Below are 23,285 nucleotides of genomic sequence, written 5' to 3'. Positions count from 1 at the left end.
TCGTCCAGTCTCCTTGGTGGAGTCCAACCGCTTAGAACTCGTTGCCATGCTATCTCATCTATGGATTTTATATGAAACCGGATTTTTACTTTCCATAGACTGTAGTTAGTTCCATCTAAGACTGGTGGCCGAAGTGCTGTGTTTGCAAGCGATGGATCCATTTGAATAGTTCTGTCAAACAAAAACAAAAAACAGAATCAACACTTAGTATATCAAGAGTAGGCTCTGATACCACTTGTTAGGTATATTTTTCGACAGATGTAAGCAAATCAATCAGTAGTATAGTAAAATCGTGAATTTGTGTTTTATCAGAATTAAGTGTTGTGTCAAATGTTACAACATTTAAGACAACATGCGGCGGAATATTAAAGTTTGTAACACAAATTCGCTTTTAAATAAATAGATGGACAAGATTAAATATGCACAAGTATAAATACTTGTGCGGTGCCTTATGACAAAAATTAATCACTAGAAAATTCAATCTTTTACACAAACCTATCACTAGTGATTTTCACAAAAATCAATTTCCTCAACAGATTTGAGAAAATAAATGCTTTCTAAAAACAAATAACCAGAACAAAAACTTAATCAAGAAAGCAAAAACGTGATGCCAAAAGAGGAGCCACGAAAACGATCTTCAGCCAACTTCGTCACGGATGTTGTCTTTAGATGTTTCCAACATTCAAGGCAACACGTGCAACAGCCCACTTCAAACCAGCAACGTCTTTGCAGAATATTTTCTCTGAAAAACTCAACTGCTTGTATGTATGTATGATCGAGATGAGAGAGAGCTTCAATGATGTCCTTGATCTCTTATTTATAGATGTAGACTTTATCTCCACAAGGAAACCTATTGCACAAGGAAAGTAAGAGTTTAATTAGAAATAAATTCTTTTAAAACATTAATACATATCTCATTAAACCATTATCATAAATAGCATGTCTAAAATATATTTGCTTAGTTATCTCATTATCTTACAAAGGCAAAATCACATTAAATATTATATTCAATCAAATCAATAAGGAAAAGATAATATTAGGAAAATCATTTAAATCTTAGGAATTAAATCAATTAAATTCGGAATTCTTATTTCCCTTCAATGATGTTTATCGACCTAGAAAAAATATATGACCGAGTGCACAAAGAAATTTTGTGGATGGTTTTGGGAAAGAAATATATAAGAGTAACATATATTGAAATCATCAAAGATATATACAAGGATGTATTGACACTCAGAAAAGATCTTATGAGGATAGGACCATGGGTGGATCCAGGATTTTAAGTTTTGGGGGGGCCGCATATTAAGTGACGAAAATGTGCAGTGGTGTCGGATCTACCAATTTCTTGTGGGAATTTCTAGTTTCGCTCTTTTAACTTCTGGTCTATGCGTTATTTTCCTAAACTTTATGTTTGAGTTTGAGAAATATAAAAACAAAAAAATTTGAGAACTAGAGGACGCAGACATTGAATCTAAGTAAGTGAAAAAGAAGGTCACAGAGGAAAAACTGTTTTAAAATTTTTGAGGGCTACGGAGATCAGCTAATACTAGAGAAATTAAATTTTAACTTAACTAAAACCTTAATTTTTTGTCATTTTATACTTTATTTTTAAAATTTAATTTAAACTACATAAGAAATTTCACTAATTTTTTAGATCTTTTTCAATACAAAAAAAGTGAAATAAAATAAATTTAAAAAGTTAACTTTTAGTTTTATAAGAGATGTTCATACTCAACGTCAATATATAAAAAGATAAAAGTTAATTCAACTCAATAATAGAGACTGAAATTGGCTCAATCGAAAAATAATGAAGATGGACCAATTAATCTACCAAGTCTATGACAACAAAAAAATTTACTTGAATTGAGGGGGCTACAAAAATGGAAACATGTACCACTTGGTATAGACAGATATTTAAATGTCCAGCCATCTGGGTTGCACACCTACTTATTTACAAAGCCAGTTTATTTTATATATGTGTGTATATAAAATTACATACTAAACAAAAAAATTCATACACATGAATAAAGATTAGAGTCGCGGAGATGAGAATACTTAGGTAAATGTGCGGACATACAATAATGGATAGACTAATAAACAAGTATATTAGAGAAAAAGTAGGAAATGTACTTATCGAAGAAAAATTGAGGGAGACACACATGAGATGGTATGAACACATACACAAATGACCGATAGATGCTCTAGTTAGTAGATGTGAAGAATGAATAATAACTATATTAATAGGCGAAGAAGGAGACTAAAAAAGACTTGGATACAAATTATTAAACATGATATGTATTACCTAAATATAGATGAGAATGTACCAAGAGATACTCGATAATTACGTTGGAGGATCCATATAGTCGATAATTACGTAGGAAGATCTATATAATCGATACCTACTTAGCGGGATAAAAACTGGTGTGTGTTGTATTTGAAATTAAAAATATTTTAAAACCCAATGTTCTAAAAATTAAGCAAGTGTTGTTCCCTTTGTGAGAGATTTATTACTTATATTTTTTTTAAAATACAATATTTTAAATGGTCGTTAATTTATATAAGAAATTATACAAGGATGTGTATATGCTATTACTTATTTGTTCGTCTTTGAGATTAAGATGCAAGCACACAAGGAACCTTGTTTCCTCTTTCATTCAGTACTTCTCGGAGAAGATGAAAAAGAAATTTTGTTTTTTCTTAAAAAAAATATAAACATATGTACTTAGTTCAAAAGTACTATTTTCACTTATTTTTTTAACAAGTAAAAAAATTAAAATTGGAAAAACATAGATAGCATACTTCGAATGTGGACAACAAATAAACAATGCATGTTGTTAAATTAATGGCACAATAAACTAACCCAACAAATTAATCGAGCTCGGGCCACATAAACGAGCTTGAGCTCGCGAGCTTATGAGTCAAATACCATTAAGCTCGAGATCGACTCGGTAAGCTTCAGGAACAATCTCGAACGAGGTTTTTACCGAACCGAGCTCTGAGCAGCTCACGAGCGGCTTGGTTTACTTACATCCCTATTTATGTACATATTTATCTAAATTATAAAAATAATCTATCTTAAGAATAATCATTCATAATTAGAAAGTTATTTTTTTATAACACTATTTGTTATATATAAACTTAAATATTCCTACATTGTATCTTTCTTACGAGCATAATTCGAAGTGATTTTTTTAAATTATATATCATCATGATCTTGGAGTAATGAATTAACATTCTCTCAAAATGAAATTAACTTATGTCACCTATTTTAGGAAAGAGGTTTGAGCTCGAACTCATGTGATAATGAAATCTCTATGTAATTAAAAAAATGAAATTAATTTATCAAGATATGTAATTAAATCGAATTAACAAATTGAATTGAATAAATCCTCAATCAATAAATATATATTGAGAATGAAATAAATTACTGAAATTAAATACTCTTCTAGAGTGTATTAGTTCTAGATTTTTAATGACTTTTACAAAGTTTAAAAGTCTAGAGATATTCAATCTAGACTTTTATATATTCTATAAAAGTTTAGTGGATTCAATGTAAACTTTTGTAAAATTTTAAAAAGTTATGTGATATTCAAAATTGACTTTTAAAAATTTTACAAAAGTCTATATATATTCAAAATGTCAATACATTTTTAATTACTCCATGGAATTCTATTAAGTACAAAAATTAAAGCCTAAAGCACCACAATAAAATGTCATAAATGTCTTTGATTCAACCTAAATATTTGAATGTACATTTAATTGAAAAATCTCTCAAACTTACATACTCAATACAAACACTAAATTTTCATTCTTTTCTCATCTATATATTTTTTTTTATTTGTACTTTTTTAAAAACATATTTTTATATTGCTAAAAATAGTTTAAAATCAAAATGATTAGCATAATTCATTTTATTTTTGGAGTTCAAATCACAAAGCTTATAACATTTAAAATTAGATTTATTAAAAAAATTATAAATNACACATATATAAGAGTAATTATAATAAATTAAATATATTAAAATTTATAAAAATATACTTATTATTTATTGCTTTCATTTAGATATACTTTTCCCAAAGTGGCCGACAGCATTTGACCCGTGGTACTTATTATTATTATTATTTTTGGATTATTGTGTTAGCTTTCATCCTTCTTTTATTTAATTTCTAATTGAGTATCATTTTGTTCGTTAAAAATCCTAATTATTTATTTTCCAAAAGTAAGATGCCTTACAAGGTTGCCATAATTAATAATAATTTATAATTTATTCTTAAAAATATGAATGATCCTTAATGTCGGAATAAATGCTAGTCGTTATTTCTGGCCCAAATAGGTCCCAAATGCCCTTATAGCGTGATTAATTTCTATCTTCCAATGATTGTCATCTATATAAGATAGATATATTAAAGTTTTAAATGATAATGTTGGGATTCCGTGGAAAAAAAAATGATAGTGTTGGGATTAGTGAAAGATATTTATGTTATTATACTTGTTGAAAAATATTTATGTCACTATATCACAGTATTTATGATATATTTGAATGAAGTGATTTGAAATAAAAAATTCAAATTCAAGAGTTAAATTTAGGGATAATTGCATCAACACACACATCATGTAATAAATAAAAAAAACAAAAAAAATCTTATGTAAAATTAATAATATTTTTTAGACCTCGTGTTTTTTTAAAAATCAAGCATAAAACCGATATGAGGGGTAAATATACTTAAGTTTTTATAACATAAATATGAAATTTGTTTGATTTTTAAAAACTAAGAATGTATTAGCCTATTAATATTTTTTATGGTGTGTAGATGAAACGGATTTTGGAATTCCTCAAATATCTAAATATTTATTTTCCATACAAAAATTAATCAAAAATTCACAAAGAAAAAAACTCATTAAATAGCCTAATTAACCACATGTTAGTCCTGCTTACAAACTATAAAGCTGTAATCAACAATTAATTCAAATTTTACAAAGAAACACCTACAAAATCCGTTTTTATAAAAACAAAAATGAGTACCAACGAACTCTTTATTTTTGTACTTTCATAACATATTAAAAATCATTTTACTTAAAAAAGAATATAATTTAAGACAAAACGCAAATGATTGAAAAATATAGATGTCGAAGTTTATTGCTTGTAGGGGCGGAGAGAGCCCGGATGGACCAATTTTTTTAATTAGTATGTGTTATTTTTTGTCCTGGGCAGTACGGGTGGCTTAATTTTTTTTTTTTTAATTAATATGTGTTAGTTTTTCCTGCCCTGGTCCAAATTACATAAACCCGTGCTCTGAAAGTCCAATTGTTTGATATTGTCAAAAGGAAACAAAATCGAAGAGGCTTACAGAAGCTGAGAAGTGAGAAGCAGAATATTTCAAACCCTCCTCCCAAGTCCCAACCCATCGTGTCGCTCATCTCCTCTCCCAGCATCAGCCGTGAGCCGCCGCGCCACCTTGTCCCGGAGTTCCAACCACCGTCGCGAGATCAGCCATCGACAACCCCAAGCTTTGCACGGCTGCGCCTTCTTCAGTTCTTCCTGTGATGTGCGGCTGTGCCGAATCGAAGAAGAAGCCACTCGATTTCAGCTCCTGTTCTTGCGTTCGATATTTCGATTGTTGCTCGATTTAGGTAATGATCTTGCTTCATTTTATTTGTGGTTAGTGCCGTGCTTTAAGCTATAGAGTTGGTAATAAGTCGATCTTCGTCCTTGTAATAAATAATATGATTCTGGTGAATTGGGTGTCAATAATAGACACCGACTGGCGTCTTCATCCTGTTGACCCCTATAGGACACAATCTTGGTTTTGAAGTAAAGTGTTGCTTGCTTGCCTGCACTTTTTTAAAAAAGAAATTAATTAATTATAAATGTGACAGCTTCCATGATCATAATTGGTTCTATTGAATTTGCACTTTCTTGGAAGGTCAGACTTTGTCTTGGTACTGGCGTTTCATTTTGTGGCCAAACTTTTTTGCTCGTCTTCTATTCCAATTGGTATCCTAAGATGATTTTATTTTATCTCTTTCGAAAAGAAACCATAATATTTATGGCTCATCGAATAATTATTTTAAAATTTACACTTTTGTTTGTATGGTCATTTCAAATTTTAACATAAGCATGCATAAACATCAAATTATTATCAAGTTGTTGAGATGCTTGCTAAGAGTTATTCTAGGAATATTGAGTGCTCGATTATTCTATGAAAGCATGATATATATTTTTTGAAATCAATATAGAGATATATTAAGATCATATATTCTTTGTTTATCGAGTATTGTCATGTTATTAACATTAAATTTATCTATGTATTCTATATTATTTGGTTCTAATCTAAATTTAATAATTTTGTTTATATTAGGTTATTTTAATGTCAAATCAAGATAGAAAGAGGAAAAACAATATTTTATCATTCTTTCAGCCAACAATTGATAATCCTTCATCATCCGAGAGGATCGAGACTCATGCATCCATTCATATTGAGGAGCCCAGACCTCCTTCTAAATTGAAAAGAGTTGTGTTTGATGAAACTTCCCTTGAACGGGATCCTGGATTGCGTATTTCGATGTTGCAACATCCTGTTAATTATCGTGATGAAATTAGACGAGCTTATATCAAAATGGGGCCGTATCAACCTAAATTGTCGGAATACCCACGGTCTGAATAAGGAAAGCAGCATCGTCGATTTAAATATACGTTGTTTAAAAAGTTTCCATGGTTAGAGTACTCTCTTTCGAAGGATACAATATTTTGTTTTCCGTGCTATCTTTTTGAATTAAGTGAAGCACAATAATCTACATTTACTATTGAAGGGTCTAAAAGTTGGACACGCGTTAATGATGGAGCAAAGTGTGCTTTTTTGTCTCACATAGGAAGTTCTAACTCGACACACAATAAATCTTCAAAATCTGTTGTTGATTTGATGAATGTCACTAGGCATATAGATGTAGTTATGAATCGAGAAACTTCTGAACAGATTCAAAAAATCAGTTAAGACTTACAGCAACAATTGAGTGTGTCCATTGGCTTAGTTTGCAAGGATGTGGATTGAGAGGTCATGATGAATCTTCATATTCCCCAAATCGTGGTAATTTCATTGAGATGTTAAAACTATTGAGGAAATGGAATGCTAGTATTGAAGATGTTATCTTAGACAAGGCTCCGGGAAATGCAAGATATACCTCACCAGAAGTTCAAAAAGAAATCTTGCATATTATTGGTAATAGAGTCAGAAATAAAATTCGTGATGAAATTGGAGATTCTAATTTTTGTATGTTGGTGGATGAAGCGAAATATGTATCTAACAAAGAACAGATGGCTATAATTTTGAGATTTGTTGATGTCCATGGTTTTTTGCGGGAGCGTTTTTTTCAAATTGTGCATGTTCATGACACCACAGCTGAAACACTCAAGAAAGAAATATGTGATGTCCTCACTAGATATAATCTAGAAATTCATAATATGTGAGGTCAAGGGTATGATGGTGCTAGTAACATGAGTGGTGCTTTTGATGGATTGTAAGCTTTATTTCTTAAAGATTGCCCCTATGCATATTATGTACATTGTTTTGCCCATCGACTCCAACTAGCATTAGTTGCAGCAGTTTAAAAAGAGATCTCTATATGGCTTTTATTTTCAAATCTGACGACTATTGTCAATCTTGTTACATCTTCTTCCAAGCGCAATGCTGAGTTACAATCTTATCAAGTTAATGAAACTGCACGTTCTGTTGTTGTCGGTGAACGCGAGACTGGGCGAGGAGCTAATCAAGTTGATACTTTGCATCGAGCAGGTACTACTCGTTGGAGCTCCCATTTTGATTCTATTTGCAGCTTGATAGATATGTATGATGCAACTATTAATGTGCTCGAAAACATTATCATTGATGGCATCTCTACTTCAATGCGAGGGAAAGCTGATGGTTCATTAACAGTGATGAAATCTTTTGATTTCATTTTTATTTTGCATTTGATGCATAAAATTATGGTGAACACAAATTTGTTTTGTCGTGCATTGCAACAAAAATCTCTTGATATCATAAGTGCAATGGATTTGGTCTTTACGACTAAAGAACTTTTCCTGAGATTGAGAAATGATGGTTTGGATATTCTTCTTTCGTATGTAAAATCATTTTGCACAAGATTGGATATCGATATACCGGAGATGAGTTCTCATTATAAGCATTCTACTCGTTCATGCAAGAAAAAAGATACCATCACAGTTGAACATCACTTTCATTATGATATATTTAATGTTGCAATAGATTTTCAGTTGGAAGAGTTAAACTCTAGATTCAGTGATGAGATAGTTGAACTTCTAATTCTCAGCTCCGCTTTGGATCCAAAAGATAATTTTCAATGGTTCAACAGTGACAAGATTTGTACTCTTGCTGAGAAGTATTATCCCGAGGACTTCACTGAATAGGAAATGCGTCATTTGAGGTGCCAGCTACAACATTTTGAGCTCGATGTAGTTTGTCATGAAGATTTTCAGAAAATGTCCACTATCTCATAATTGTGCCGAGGGTTATTTGAAACAAAAAAGTTGCAACATTATAATTTGATTGACAAGTTGATTCGTCTAGTTTTAACTTTGCCTGTTTCCACGGCAACTACGGAGCGTGCATTTTCGGCTATGAAGCATGTTAAAACAATTCTTCTTAGTAAAATGGGATATTGTTTTCAGACAGATTCTATGATTATCTACATTGAGAGAGAGTTTGCTTCAAATATAGACTCAGATTCTATAATTGATGAATATTATACTTCGAAGAATCGTAGATCACAACTTCAATAGTAAGATTATGTCTATACAGATTATCTTTTTAAATTTTAGTTTAAAAATATTTAATTTAATCATCTAATATTAAATGAATAGTTTTAGAGATATTCATTTTATTTGATCTTCATTAATTTTTCTTGCAGGATGATGGAGATATATTATTACATTGTCAATGTTTTGTCGGTTTCTGAATCTTACGAGTTCAATAACCAAAATATTGAAGAGCTTGTTAATGAGAAACTTTTTGAGACTCAATGAACAAGTATCATAGTTATGATTTTAATTGTTATGGATTATTTTGTTTTTTGTTAAAAAAATTTAGCCCGTGTAGATTTCAAATCCTGGTTCCGTCACTGATTGCTTGACTCACCGTATGAAAGGTCTGGCTGCAACATCTCGGCAAGGGCTGCTACATCTCCATAGAGACTCAGGTGTAATGTCAAATATGCAAGGGTTCTACTGCAAGGACAGTTACATCTCCTTAAGAACTCGAATGTTGTAGGAAAAAAACATTTATATACTTCGCATTATTTATACATCGCTAGTAAAAAAAGGTTTAATGAAGATCTGGATGAGGTGGAATTCCACCAAATAAAGAATCTTGGTCGTGGGAAAACGAAGTAGAAGAGAAAGTGATCGAGATTAAAAGAGCCGTCTATATATTACTTCACACTTTTAGAAATGAGTACAATGTAGAAAAAAATGCAGTAGGCAAGAAAGTAGTGCAATAAACTAAAGATAAAGCTTTCAAAGACTTCTATCGACAACATGATACAATATAACAAGATCTATAGAATAGCTAAATCAACAGAGTGGAAAACAAGGGATCTCAATCAAATAAGATGTATTAAAGATGAGCCAAGTAGGGTGTTAGTGAATTACTAGGAAATAAAATAGTGACAGAAGAGGTATTTTCATCACCTTTATAATGAAGGTCAAGATAATCAGCCTCATAGGAAATTTAAGAAAATGTGTTTTATCGAAGAATTCAAACCTCTAAGATAGATGAAGCTTTGAAAATGAAGAAGGCCGAAAGGACAATAAGACCCAATGATATTCTTATAGAGATAGGCATTTGATGACTTGCAAAGCAATTTAACAAGATATGAAGAACAAAGAAAATGCCCAACCCGTGGAAAAAGTGTAGTAGCTCCCTTGTTTAAAAGCAATGGAGATATACAAAACTCTGTGAATTATAGTGTGTGAGAACCCGAATTTCCTGCAGTAGCTAGCAGCAGCTAAGCAATATTCAGTAGCAATGTAAAATTCCAGCAGAAGCTAACAATTCCAGCAGCAACTAATATTTCAGAAGCTGGTATTTTCCAGCAGATAGAACCTAGCAGCAGAAAAGTTCAGTAGCGCGAGATTCCAGTAGCAGCTACTGATTCTGCTTATGACTTGTAACTAAAATATTTAACATGAAATAAAGGTTGTTAAAGGTTGTTAATAGCAGATTATGATCATTAATTGGGAGGTTAACAGTCAGAATTTGGCCTATAAATAACACCCTCAAGTCTCTGAAATGGTGTTACACAAATCTTGAGTTATCACTTGAAATTCAAACTAAGAGAGTGCATTTTCGAGCAGAAAAATCCAGTAGCGAGAGCAAAGCAAATTTCAAACTTCAACCGAAATTTCTAAGCAAATTACGATAAGTGGGCTTATGTATAAATATCTTGAAATCAGATTGATAATTCCTGTTTTTGAAGCAAAGTATATGTATTTTTGATCTCTGATTTTTGAAGCACTGAAACCTAATGAACTAATGTTAGGAATATATATTCTGAAACATTTCTGATTCCTGATTTCTGATTTCTGATTTCTGGCCTCACCCCTTAGAGGAGAGAACATATAGAGGACTGATATCAGTTTAGCCATGAAATCCACGAACGTGCTCAGTGCTTGCTTGTTTAATTTTTAGTTCTGATTTTTGTTCTGAAACCTGTGATTTCTGTTCTGAAAGTAAGAGTTTCTATATATTATTTGTATTACTGTTTCTGTTAAAAATGGTTTTGAAAAACTGGAGTTATTCCCGCCCCCGCTTACTGAGTGACGACCATATCACTCATCCACCAAACCCATCTCAGATAAGAACGAGGAAGAATTTTTAGAAGAAGAAGAGCAGAACCAATTCTGGGGCTGGTAAAGAAGACTGTTATTGTTCAGTTCTAAATTATGCTTTTTGTTGTATCTGTTAAGATATTGTTATGTCTGGTTTTACATTTCCGCTGTAAAACATTAGTTATTCAAGTTTGTATCAGACAATGAATTATTCAGTATTATGAATAAAAAGACTGGTTTTTGAATTTTGTACTTCTGAGGCTTGTTGTTTTCGAATGTAAATTTGAGAGCAACTCCGGTGTTAACCAACCCCATCCCTGGGGCGTGACATTGAAGTGGTATCAGAGCAAACCAGGTTTCATAATCTGGAGAGGAGGAACTAGAAATAATAAGTTCTGATAGACTTCTGAAAATAAGTTCTAATAGACTATTGAAAATAGACTACTGCAGTAGACTACTGAAAATAGACTACTATAATAAACTACTATAATAGACTACTGAAACGATAGACTAACTATGTACAGTTGGGAAAAATCAGTAAGGGAAACAAATCAGAATGCAGTAGAGTTGTGAGTGTTTCAGCAGCATGTCTGAAGTGAGGGAAAAAAAATTCAGTAGACAAAACCAGTAGACCGAAAAACAGTAGCATCAAACCAGTAGTCTGAAACCAGAACCAGCAGATGTAAATCAGTAGATCTGTATGCAGAAGACTTGGTCATTAGAACCAGAATGCAGCAGACTGATTCCAACAGTGCTGGAAAGCAGCAGACTTGATTGCAGTAGCATCAGAATTGCAGTAGAAAGTGAATTCCAGCAGGCGCATGCAGTAGACCTTGCAAATTGTATGGAAATTGAGGTGTTTTTTGCACAAACTTCAAACGGCCATAACTTTTGATCCAGGAAGAATTTTGACTATTAGAAGATACCGTTGGAAAGCTCTCGACTAGGAGAACCTAACCTAGAACCATTCAACTGTTCTAGCACCACCGATGAACCCCAAAATCCTTCGTTTAGATAGTGGTATCATCATTTCCGTGAAATTTTTCAATTTTTCAAAACTTTGAGGAATTTTCATTTTCAAACGGCTCAATATTTTTGCACCAAATTTGGTACACTTCATGTTCATGATGTGAAGGATTTTTAGTAAATTTTTCACGTGATTCTAAGACCGAAAAATTTTGAGCTATTTTCTTCTATTAAATGTTATAGGCTGTACTGAATCTGTTCATTCTAGTATTTGTCTATAACTCGACCCGATTATTTTTGAACATTCACTTTCATGTTTTGGATGTAGGATATGGCTGACCAGAGTAGCTACATTAAGAGCTTACAAAAGAAGATAGAGAAACTCAAGGGACATAACTATTGCTTAGAGCTAGACAAGGATGAATTACAACGTAGAACAGAACACTTAAGAAATGATGTTCAACGTTGTGCTCACTATCTGCATGAGGCAGAAAAGAGGAATAGGAAAGCTCAAGAAGAGTTTGAAACCTCCCAACAGACTGCTGCAGAATTGATCGAGTTACGTGATACTTTGGTTGAGAAGATCCAAGTGCTTAAGGATCAAAATCACCAACTTGTGCACCAGCATAATCTGTATAGTGAGCAGACTGATGTTCAGATTCAAGAGTTGCATAACACTGTTGAAGTTCTTAGTGACCAGAATGCAGTCCTGCATGGTCATATTGAACATCTGAAAACAGTAATAGCCAACCATGAAGACGAACCCGAGGAGGATCCCGAAGAAGAAGAAGAAGTCGAAGAGGATCCTATGGAATGGGGATTAGGAGAAGTCATAGATTAGACCATCAGTAGTAGTTTTTTGTAATAATACTTGTTCCATTTGCATTTCTGTTACCATTTTTGAATTTCAGCTGTAATTGCACCTTTGTGGGAAATCAATAAAATTTATTTCTATCCATTGGTTTCATATTTAAATTTTGAGCAATTACTCAATCATTTTGCTTCTTTTGATTAGTCCATATTCTGTCAAAAACCTTAGAACTTTCATATTGTAGGAAATGGACGGAAGACCCGTGAGAAACAATCGCAACCCTCATTATGGAAACTGCAACAACCGCAATAACAACAGCAATGATGACGATGCACAACAACCACCACCAGCAGTTGGCCTAGTCAGGCGGATTTGATGGCTATAGCCACGATTGTGGCAACCACGCTACAAGGGTTTGTCAACCCTAATGCTAAACAGCCACCGCCACTATCTCCAGCTCAGAATGGGACTAAGCAGGACTACAATTCTCTCCGAAGAGCAAGAGTCCCAAATTTGGATGGAAGCTCCGATCCTGAGGTCGGACAGAATTGGATGAAGGAGGTGGAGAATCATCTTCGACTACTTGAGGTAAGAGATCAAGGTAGATGTAATTACACCTTTTCTTGTGGATAAAGCAGCCAAATGGTGGGAAGGAGTATCACCAGCTATGTTAGGGACGAGACCTATCACTTGGCAAAGGTTCCGATAGGCATTTCTGAGGCAGTATTTCCCGACAGCAATTCGAGTACAGAAGCTGTCAGAATTTTAAAGCTTGGTTCAAGAACCAAACATGACAGTGGTGGAATATTCATCCAAGTTCCACTCATTGGGAACTTACTCCCCAACCATCATGGGAGACGAGACCTTGAAGATACATCGCTTCAAGAAGGGATTGAACAGTCGCATTTAATCTGCCCTTGCGATTATCGAGTCCAATAGTTTTGATGAATTGATGGGAGCCGCCATCAGGGCTGAGAAAGACATCAAGAGGCGTGAAGGTGAGAACAAACTCAAACGTCCTCAGTCAAGCCAGTACCAACCAGGCCAGCAATTCAAGAAGCCTAGGTTTCCAAGCAATCAATATACCAGTGCTCCAGTCAAAGGAACCACTTCCTCTCAATCAAGCAAAGAGGGAGTCAAGTGCCAAACTTGTGGATTCACTCACACTAGTGAATGCCGTAAGAATTCTGGAGCTTGTTTCCGTTGTGGAAAGATGAGCCACCGCATTGCTCAATGTCTTTTTCCAGATCCAAGGAATGGTCCAGCAGATGGAACAACTCCAAACAAGCCTAAGGAGAACAAGGCAAATGCTCGAGTCTATGCTCTCACTCAAGAAGAGGCTGACAACTCAAATGATGTCGTAGCAGGTACCATTCAAATCAATAAAATACATGCTTATGTGTTATTTGATTGTGGTGCTACGCATTCATTCATGTCTAAGAGATTTGCCAAGATGTTAGGAGCTAAGCCTGATAACCTAGAAGAACCATATAGAGTAGCAACTCCTGCAAATCGGATTTTAGAAACTCGCACTCTATATCGGGATATTAGTGTTCTTATAGAAAATCAGAATTTCAAGGCAAATCTAATCCAACTAAACATGGTGGAATTCGATGTAATTCTTGGAATGGATTGGTTAGCCAAGAATCATACTTTAGTAGACTGTCATGGAAAGATGGTAACAATTCAAGCTCCACACCAAGAGAAACTTTCAATGGTAAGACAAGAGAACAAAAGACTCTCCTGTCTGCTTCTCAAATTTGGAAAGCCATGAAAAGTGGAAAAGAAGTTTACCTAGCTATGTTAAGCGAGGTAAAGGACGAAACCACACTTACACTAGAAGATATTCCAGTAGTACAAGAGTTTCCGGATGTCTTTCCTGAAGAACTCCCTGGCATAATTCCCGACCGCGAAGTGGAATTTGAGATTAATTTAGCACCCAATGCTACACCAATCTCAAAAGCACCGTACCAAATGGCTCTGACAGAGTTGAAAGAACTCAAAGAACAACTTCAAGAATTGTTGGATAGGAAGCAAATCCGACCAAGTACATCTCCGTGGTGAGCTCCTGTCCTATTTGTAAAGAAAAAAGACGGAAGCATGAGATTGTGTATCGATTACAGGGAACTGAATAAGATCACAATCAAGATCAAGTACCCACTTCAAAGGATAGATGACCTGTTTGACCAACTCAAAGGAGCTACAGTCTTTTCCAAGCTCGACTTAAGGTCAGGCTACCACCAACTAAAGGTCAAAACGGACGATATTCCGAAGACAGCCTTCAGAACAAGGTATGGACACTATGAGTTCATGGTAATGTCGTTCCGGCAGCCTTCATGGATCTCATGAACAGGGTGTTCAAACCGTTTCTTGACAAGTTTGTTGTGGTATTCATCGATGATATTCTGGTATATTTTTCAAGTGAGGAAGACCATAAAGAACATCTTCACCTCACCCTCCAGACGCTGAGAGAAAAAGAACTATACGCCAAGTTCAAGAAATGTGAATTCTGGCTAGAGAGCGTCACATTCTTGGGACACATAATATCAGCAGCAGGAGTATCTGTGGATCCTAAGAAGGTAGAAGCAATCATGGATTGGTCAAGGTCAATGAATGTGACAGAAATTCGAAGCTTCTTGGGACTAGCAGACTATTATCGAAAATTTGTTGAAGGATTCTCTTCAATAGCCATACCCCTCACTAAACTCACGCAAAAGAACTCCAAGTTTCAATGGAGTGAAGAATGTGAGCAAAGCTTCGAGACTTTGAAGAAGAAAATTTCCTCTACTCCGGTATTGGTATTGCTAACTGAAGGAAAAGACTTCACCATCTACAGCGATGCATCAAAAGGAGGTTTACGATGCGTGCTCATGCAAGATGGAAGGGTAATTGCCTATGCGTCAAGACAACTGAAACCGTATGAGCAAAACTATCCGACGCATGACCTTGAACTAGTTGCGGTAGTGTTCGCACTAAAAATATGGAGACATTATCTTTATGGAGCCAAGTGTGAGATTTTCACCGATCATCAAAGCCTCAAATATTTGTTCACTCAAAAAGAACTAAATATACGGCAGAGACGATGGATTGAACTCATGAAAGATTACGACTTGACGATAAGCTACCACCCAGGCAAAGCCAACAAGGTAGCAGATGGTTTAAGTCGAAAGAATATGAGTAAGGTGATCCTGGCATCACTTTCAGCACAACCATGCCTTCAAGAGACAATTAAGATAAGTCAAGATAGAGATTCCGCTTTGGTAAAATTGAAAGAGCAATCCAAAGAAGGAAAATCACCAAATTTCGAGACGGATAACAAAGGAATCTTGTGGATGAAAGGACAATTGTGCGTACCAGATATCAATAACCTTCGAAAAAAAGTAATTTCTGAAGCACATAAGTCAAAATTTTCAGTCCATCCTAGCAGTACCAAGATGTACAGAGACCTGAAGAAGAATTTCTGGTGGAGTGGAATGAAGAAGGATGTTGCGATATTTGTTTCCAAGTGTCTTGTGTGCCAACAAGTCAAAGCAGAGCACCAAAGACCTGGAGGACTTCTTCAACCTCTAGAGATCCCAGAATGGAAATAGGAACATATCTCCATGGACTTTGTTGTCGGGTTACCAAAGTCTAGACAAAGTCATGATGGCATCTGGGTAATCGTAGATAGACTCACAAAATCTGCGCATTTCTTACTTGTCCGCATGAAGTATAATTTGCACAAGCTAGCCACATTGTACATGAATGATATCGTACGATTACATGGAGTTCCAGCTAGCATACTATCAGACAGAGATCTTAGGTTTACATCTCGTTTTTTGGAAGAGCTTTCAACAAGCCATGGGAACTAAGGTCACTCTCAGTACGGCCTATCATCCTCAGACATTTTGGCCAAACAGATAGGACAATTCAAACTCTAGAAGATATGCTGAGAGCATATGCTCTAGACTTCAGTGGTAATTGGAGTGAGCATCTGCCCTTAATCGAGTTCGCATACAATAATAGTTATCACAGCAGTATTGGAATGGCACCATACGAAGCTCTTTATGGACGAAAGTGTCGATCACCACTATATTGGGATGAAGTAGGGGAAAAAGCCATTGTTGGACCCGAACTGATCCAAGAAACAGTGGATAAAGTTGCTCTGATCAAGGAGACACTAAAAACTGCACAAGATCGACAGAAAGCTGGGCTGACTTGAAAAGAAGACCCGTGGAATTCGAAGTCGGAGAAAAAGCATATGTGAAAATGTCACCCATGAAAGGTGTAATCCAATTCAATAAAGCTGGAAAACTGAATCCCAGATATGTTGGACCTTTCGAAATCCTCGAGAAAGTGGGAACACTTGCTTATAGATTAGCACTTCCCCCTGATATGTCAAGGATCCATAATATTTTCCACGTTTCACAATTAAGAAGATATATTTCCGATCCAAGTCATATTCTTGACACTGGACCACTGTTGGTTGAGGGCGATCTAAATGAAGAACTGAAGTATGAAGAAATTCCGATTCGAATTATGGATAACAAATACCAAGTATAGAGGCGACGAACTATTCCATATGTCAAAGTACAATGGTCCAATCACACCGAAAAGGAAGCTACTTGGGAGTTGGAAGAAAAGATGCGAGAACAATACCCTTACCTCTTTGAGGATCAGGTATAGCCAAGTTTCGAGGGCGAAACTTCTCATAAGGAGGGAGGGATGTGAGAACCCGAATTTCCAGCAGTAGCTAGCAGCAGCTAAGCAATATTCAGTAGCAATGCAAAATTCCAGCATAAGCTAACAATTCCAGCAGCAACTAATATTTTAGAAGCTGGTATTTTCCAACAGATAGAACCCAGCAGCAGAAGAGTTCAGTAGCGCGAGATTCCAGCAGCAGCTACTAATTCTGCTTATGACTTGTAACTGAAATATTTAACATGAAATAAAGGCTGTTAATGGCAGACTATGGTCATTAATTGGGAGGCTAATAGTCAGAATTTGGCCTATAAATAACACCCTCAAGTCTCTGAAATGGTGTTACACAAATCTTGAGTTATCACTTGAAATTCAAGTTAAGAGAGTGCATTTTCGAGCAGAAAAATCCCGTAGCGAAAGCAAAGCAGATTTCAGACTTCAACCGAAATTTCTAAGCAAATTACGGTAAGTGAACTTATGTATAAATATCTTGAAATCAGTTTGATAATTCCTGTTTTTGAAGCAAAGTATATGTATTTTTTATCTCTGATTTTTGAAGCACTGAAACCTAGTGAACTAATGGTAGGAATATATATTCTGAAACATTTCTGATTCCTGATTTCTGATTTCTGGCCTCATCTCTTAGAGGAGAGAACATATAGGAGACTGATATCAGTTTAGCCATGAAATTCACGAACGTGTTCAGTGCTTGCTTGTTTAATTTTCAGTTCAGATTTCTGTTCTGAAACCCGTGATTTCTGTTCTGAAAGTAAGAGTTTCTGTATATTATTTGTATTATTGTTTCTGTTAAAAATGATTTTGAAAAACTGGGAGTTATTCACGTCCCCGCTTACTGAGTGACGACCATATCTATCACCCACAAAACTCATCTCAGATAAGAACGAGGAAGAATTATTAGAAGAAGAAGAGCAGAACCAATTCTGGGGCTGGTGAAGAATACTGTTATTGTTCAGTTCTAAATTATGTTTTCCGCTGTATCTGTTAAGATATTGTTATGTATGGTTTTACATTTCCGCTGTAAAATATTAGTTATTCAAGTTTGTATCAGATAATGAATTATTCAGTATTATGAATAAAAAGACTGGTTCCTGAATTTTATATTTCTGAGGCTTGTTGTTTTCGAATGTAAATTTGAGAGTAACACCGGTGTCGACCAACCCCGTCCCTGGGGCGTGACATAGTGACATTGAGCTAATGAGTCATACCATAAAATTTTGGGAAAAGGTGATGGAAAAAAATTAAGATAGAAGAGAACGTAAGGTGACAAAAAATCAATTCGGATTTATGCATGGAAGGTCGAAGATGGAGGTTATGCACCTCCTTAGAAGAAATGTTTTGAGAGAAAAAAACAAGACTTAAACATGTTGTTTATCGACCTAGAAAAAATATATGACGGAGTGCACAAAGAAATTTTGTGAATGGTTTTAGGAAAGAAATATATGAGTAACATATATTGAAATCATCAAGGATATATACAAGGATGTATTGACACTCAAAAAAGATCCTATGAAGATAGGACCATGGGTGGATCCAGGATTTTAGGTTTTTGGGAGGCCACATATTAAGTGACTACAATGTGCAGTGGTGTCGGATCTACCAATTTCTTGTGGGAGTTGCTAGTTTCGCTCTTTTAACTTTTGGTCTATGCGTTATTTTCCTAAACTTTATGTTTGAGTGTGAGAAATAAAAAAATTAAAAAATTTGAGAACTAAAGGACATAGACATTGAGTCTAACTAAGTGAAAAAGAAGGTCACGGAGGACAAATGTTTTAAAAATTTTGAGGACTACGGAGATCAACTAATACTAGAGAAATCAAATTTTAACTTAACTAAAACCCTAATTTTTTTTGTCATTTTATACTTTATTTTAAAATTTTAATTAAACTACATAAGAAATTTCACTAATTTTTTAGATCTTTTTCAATACGAAAAAAGTGAAATAAAATAATAAATTAAAAAAGTTAAGTTTTAGTTTTATAAGAGATGTTAATACTCTACGTAAATATATAAAAAGATAAAAGTTAATTCAACTCAATAATAGAGATTGAAATTGGCTCAATTGAAAAATAATGAAGATGGACCAATTAATCTACCAAGTCCATGACAACAAAAAAAATTAAAAAAATTACTTGAATTTATTGTGAAAAGGTAAAAATTTACGGTAAAAAGTAAAAATCTCAAACTCTCAAAATTATCACACTACACACTTTATAATATTTTTCTCTCAACTCAATTGTGATTTTCTTCACAAATGAGAGATCTATTTATAGAAAATTTTTACAAATAATCCAAAATTAAATTACATTATTACCTTCATCATCACACACAAATTTCAATATTCAACACCTAATTTTATCTAATTTTCAACATTCAAATATTCAATACACACATTTTAAATATTATTTTTCAACACCCCCCTTGTGATGATGATCATAACGATTGTCTTCATTACGTGTTTTTATACTGCCTCGTTAAAAACCTTACTAGGCAGTCACGTAAACTCCCCCTCATGTTGACACGAACAATTCTTCACAAATTTCGTAGATTGCGCATCCTAATATTATATATGTGTTTTCTGAATATTGTCGTAGGAAGTGCCTTTGTGAAGAGATCTGATGAGTTTTCACTTGATAAAATGTGACGAACATCAATACATTTATTCTTCTCAAGCTCTTTGGTGAATGCGAAGAACTTAGGAGGAATATGTTTAGTTCTGTCGCTTTTTATGTATCCTTCTTTCATTTGAGCAACACATGCAGCATTATCTTCATATAGTATCACAGGCTTCTCGTCGAATGATAATCCGCATGAGATTTGGATATGTTGGGTCATTGATTTTAACCACACACATTCACGGCTTGCTTCATGTAGTGCAATAATCTCGGCATGATTTGATGAAGTTGTTACGAGCGTTTGTTTCTGTGAACGCCAAGAAATTGCAGTGCCTCCACGAGTAAATACATATCCAGTTTGGGAACGTGCCTTGTGTGGATCAGATAAGTATCCAGCATCGACATAACCAATTATACTTGGATTAGCATATTTTGAATACAAAAGTCCCAAGTCTGTCGTTCCTCGTAGATAACGGAATATATGTTTAATTCCGTTCCAGTGTCTCTTTGTTGGATATGTGCTAAATCTTGCCAATAAATTTACGGCAAAAGATATATCAGGCCTTGTACAATTTATAAGATACATAAGGGCACCAATAGCACTTAAATATGGTACTTCTGGACCAAGAATATCTTCATCATCTTTACATGGACGGAATGGATCCTTTTCTATGTTTAATGATCTAACAACCATTGGAGTACTTAGATGATTTGATTTATCCATAGTAAAACGTTTAAGGATCTTTTCTGTATAATTTGTCTGGTGAACAAATATTCCACATTCTTTTTGTTCTATTTGTAAACCCAGAAAATACTTAGTTTTTCCAAGATCCTTCATTTCAAATTCTTCCTTCACGTATGAAGCTTCTTGAATTTCTTTATTCGTTCCAATGATGTTTAAATCATCAACATATACAGCAATAATTACGCATCTGGATGTTGTTTTCTTAATAAAAACACAAGGGCATATTGAATTATTTAAATATCGCTTTTTCATCAAGTGATCACTTAGCCGATTATACCATATTCAGTCGGATTGCTTTAACCCATATAATGATATTTTTAATTTCACAGAATAACATTCTTTGGGTTTTGAACTTTGTGTTTCAGGCATCTTAAATCCTTCGGGGATTTTCATATATATATTACTCTCAAGTGATCCATATAAGTAAGCTGTAACAACATCCATAAGACGCATTTCTAAATTTTCAGATACTGTCAAGCTAATCAAATACCGAAACGTAATTGCATCCATCACGGGAAAATACGTTTTTTCATAATCAATTCCAGGCCTTTGAGAAAAACCTTGTGCAACAAGTCGAGCTTTATATCTTACGATTTCATTTTTCTCATTTCGCTTTCGAATAAAAACTCATTTGTATCCAACAGGTTTTACACCTTCAGGTGTAAGGACTATAGGTCCAAAAACATTATGTTTATTTAGCGAATCTAATTCAACCTGGATGACATCTTTCCATTTTATCCAATCCTGCCTATTTTTACATTCACCAAAAGATTTTGGTTTATGATCTTCATTATCATTTATGATGTCGATTGCCACATTATAAGAAAATATATCATCAATTTCTTCTATATCTTTTCAGTTCCATATTTTTCCAGTATTAATATAATTGATAGAGATTTCATGATTCTCGTCAGTTTGTGGTTCTGACAGAATATTTTCATCATCATGTGTTTCTTCAGGAACAACATTCTCTATTTTGTGATCATCATGTGTTTCTTCAGGAGCATCATTCTCTATTTTGTGATCATTGTGTTTCTCTATGAATTTTTTTTTTCGAGGATTTTTATTCTTGGAACCGACTGGCCTTCCACGCTTCAGGCGTTTTACGACATCATGATTTTGTTCAATTTGTTTCTTTGGAATTTCAATACGAGCAGGAGCATTTACAGCATGTATATATGATTTAGTTACCCTTTTTGCATCTGTAAATGCATCTGGTATTTGATTTGCTATTCTTTGCAAGTGCACAATTTGCTGTACATATTTTTCACATTGTTATGTTCTTGGATCCAGATGTAATAATGACGATACATACCATGTAATTTCTTTTTCGGTATGTTTCTTGTCTCCCCCTAACATTGGTTCCTCATTAAAATGACAATCAGCAAAACGTGCTGTGAAAACGTCGCCTGTCTGAGGTTCAAGATATCGAATGATTGATTGACTATCATAACCGTTATAAATTCCAATCTTTCTTTGAGGTCCCATTTTCTTTCGTTGTGGTGGTGCAATACGCACATACACCATACATCCAATAATTCTCATATGAGAAATGTCTAGTTCTTTACCAAATGCAAGCTGCAATGGGGAGTATTTATGATATGCACTTGGTCTGATGCGAATTAATGCAGCAGCATGTAAAATTGCATGTCCCCATATAGAAATAGGGAGCTTTGTTTTCATAATCATTGGCCTAGCAATCATTTGCAGATGTTTAATCAATAATTCAGTCAATCCATTCTGTGTATGTACATGAGCAACATGATGCTCAACAATGATTCCCATAGACATACAATAATAATTGAAAGTATCGAGTCTAATTTTCTTGATTGTATAATCGGGAAATTGATTCCTCAATTTTATTATTTGAGCAAGTAATCTTGCAAATGCAACATTTCGAGTTGACAATAAACATACATGTGACCATCTGCTGGAGGCATCAATCAATACCATAAAGTATCTGAATGGTCCACATGGTGGATGGATTGGTCCACAAATATCACCCTGAATACGTTCAAGAAACATTGGTGATTCAGTTTGGATTTTGGCTGGTGATGGTCTTATAATAAGTTTTCCAAGAGAACATGCTTTACATTGAAACTTATTATTCTGAAAGATCTTCTGGTCTTTCAATGGATGACCATGTGTATTTTCTATAATTCTTCGCATCATTGTTGAACCAGGATGTCCTAATCGATCATGCCAATTGGTTAATATTGAAGAATTATCAATTACCATGTTTGATTCAATGGGACGTATATGTGTATAATGCAATCCAGTAGGGAGCATTGGTAGTTTTTCAATCACATATTTCTTTCCTGATTTATATGTGGTAAGACACATATATTTCTCATTCCCTTCATTCATTGTTTGAGTATCATACCCATGGGAATATATATCATTAAAACTCAACAAATTTCTTTTCGATTGTGGTGAATATAAAGCATCATTGATCAAAAATTTTGTACCATTAGGTAACAAAAATTGTGCTTTACCACATCCTTTAATCAAGTCTACAGGACCTGATATTGTATTCACCGTTGTTTTTGTTGGTTTTAGTTCCAAGAAATATCTTTTATCTCGGAGGATAGTGTGCGTTGTACCACTATC

General features: G+C 34.3%; 1 protein-coding gene across 7 annotated transcripts in view; it reads right to left on the bottom strand.

Annotated features, from left to right (window-relative positions):
* The window catches only part of LOC140982470 (probable disease resistance protein At4g27220), a 51,037-nt gene that overhangs the window by 15,878 nt on the left and 11,874 nt on the right, over positions 1-23,285 (bottom strand). The gene's annotated exons all lie outside the window — the stretch shown is intronic.

This window comes from Primulina huaijiensis, chromosome 8, assembly GCF_012295235.1.
Source record: "Primulina huaijiensis isolate GDHJ02 chromosome 8, ASM1229523v2, whole genome shotgun sequence".
Taxonomy (NCBI): Eukaryota; Viridiplantae; Streptophyta; class Magnoliopsida; order Lamiales; family Gesneriaceae; genus Primulina; species Primulina huaijiensis.
Note: the sequence above shows the minus strand (reverse complement) of the source record. Positions and strands in the feature narration are given on the sequence as shown.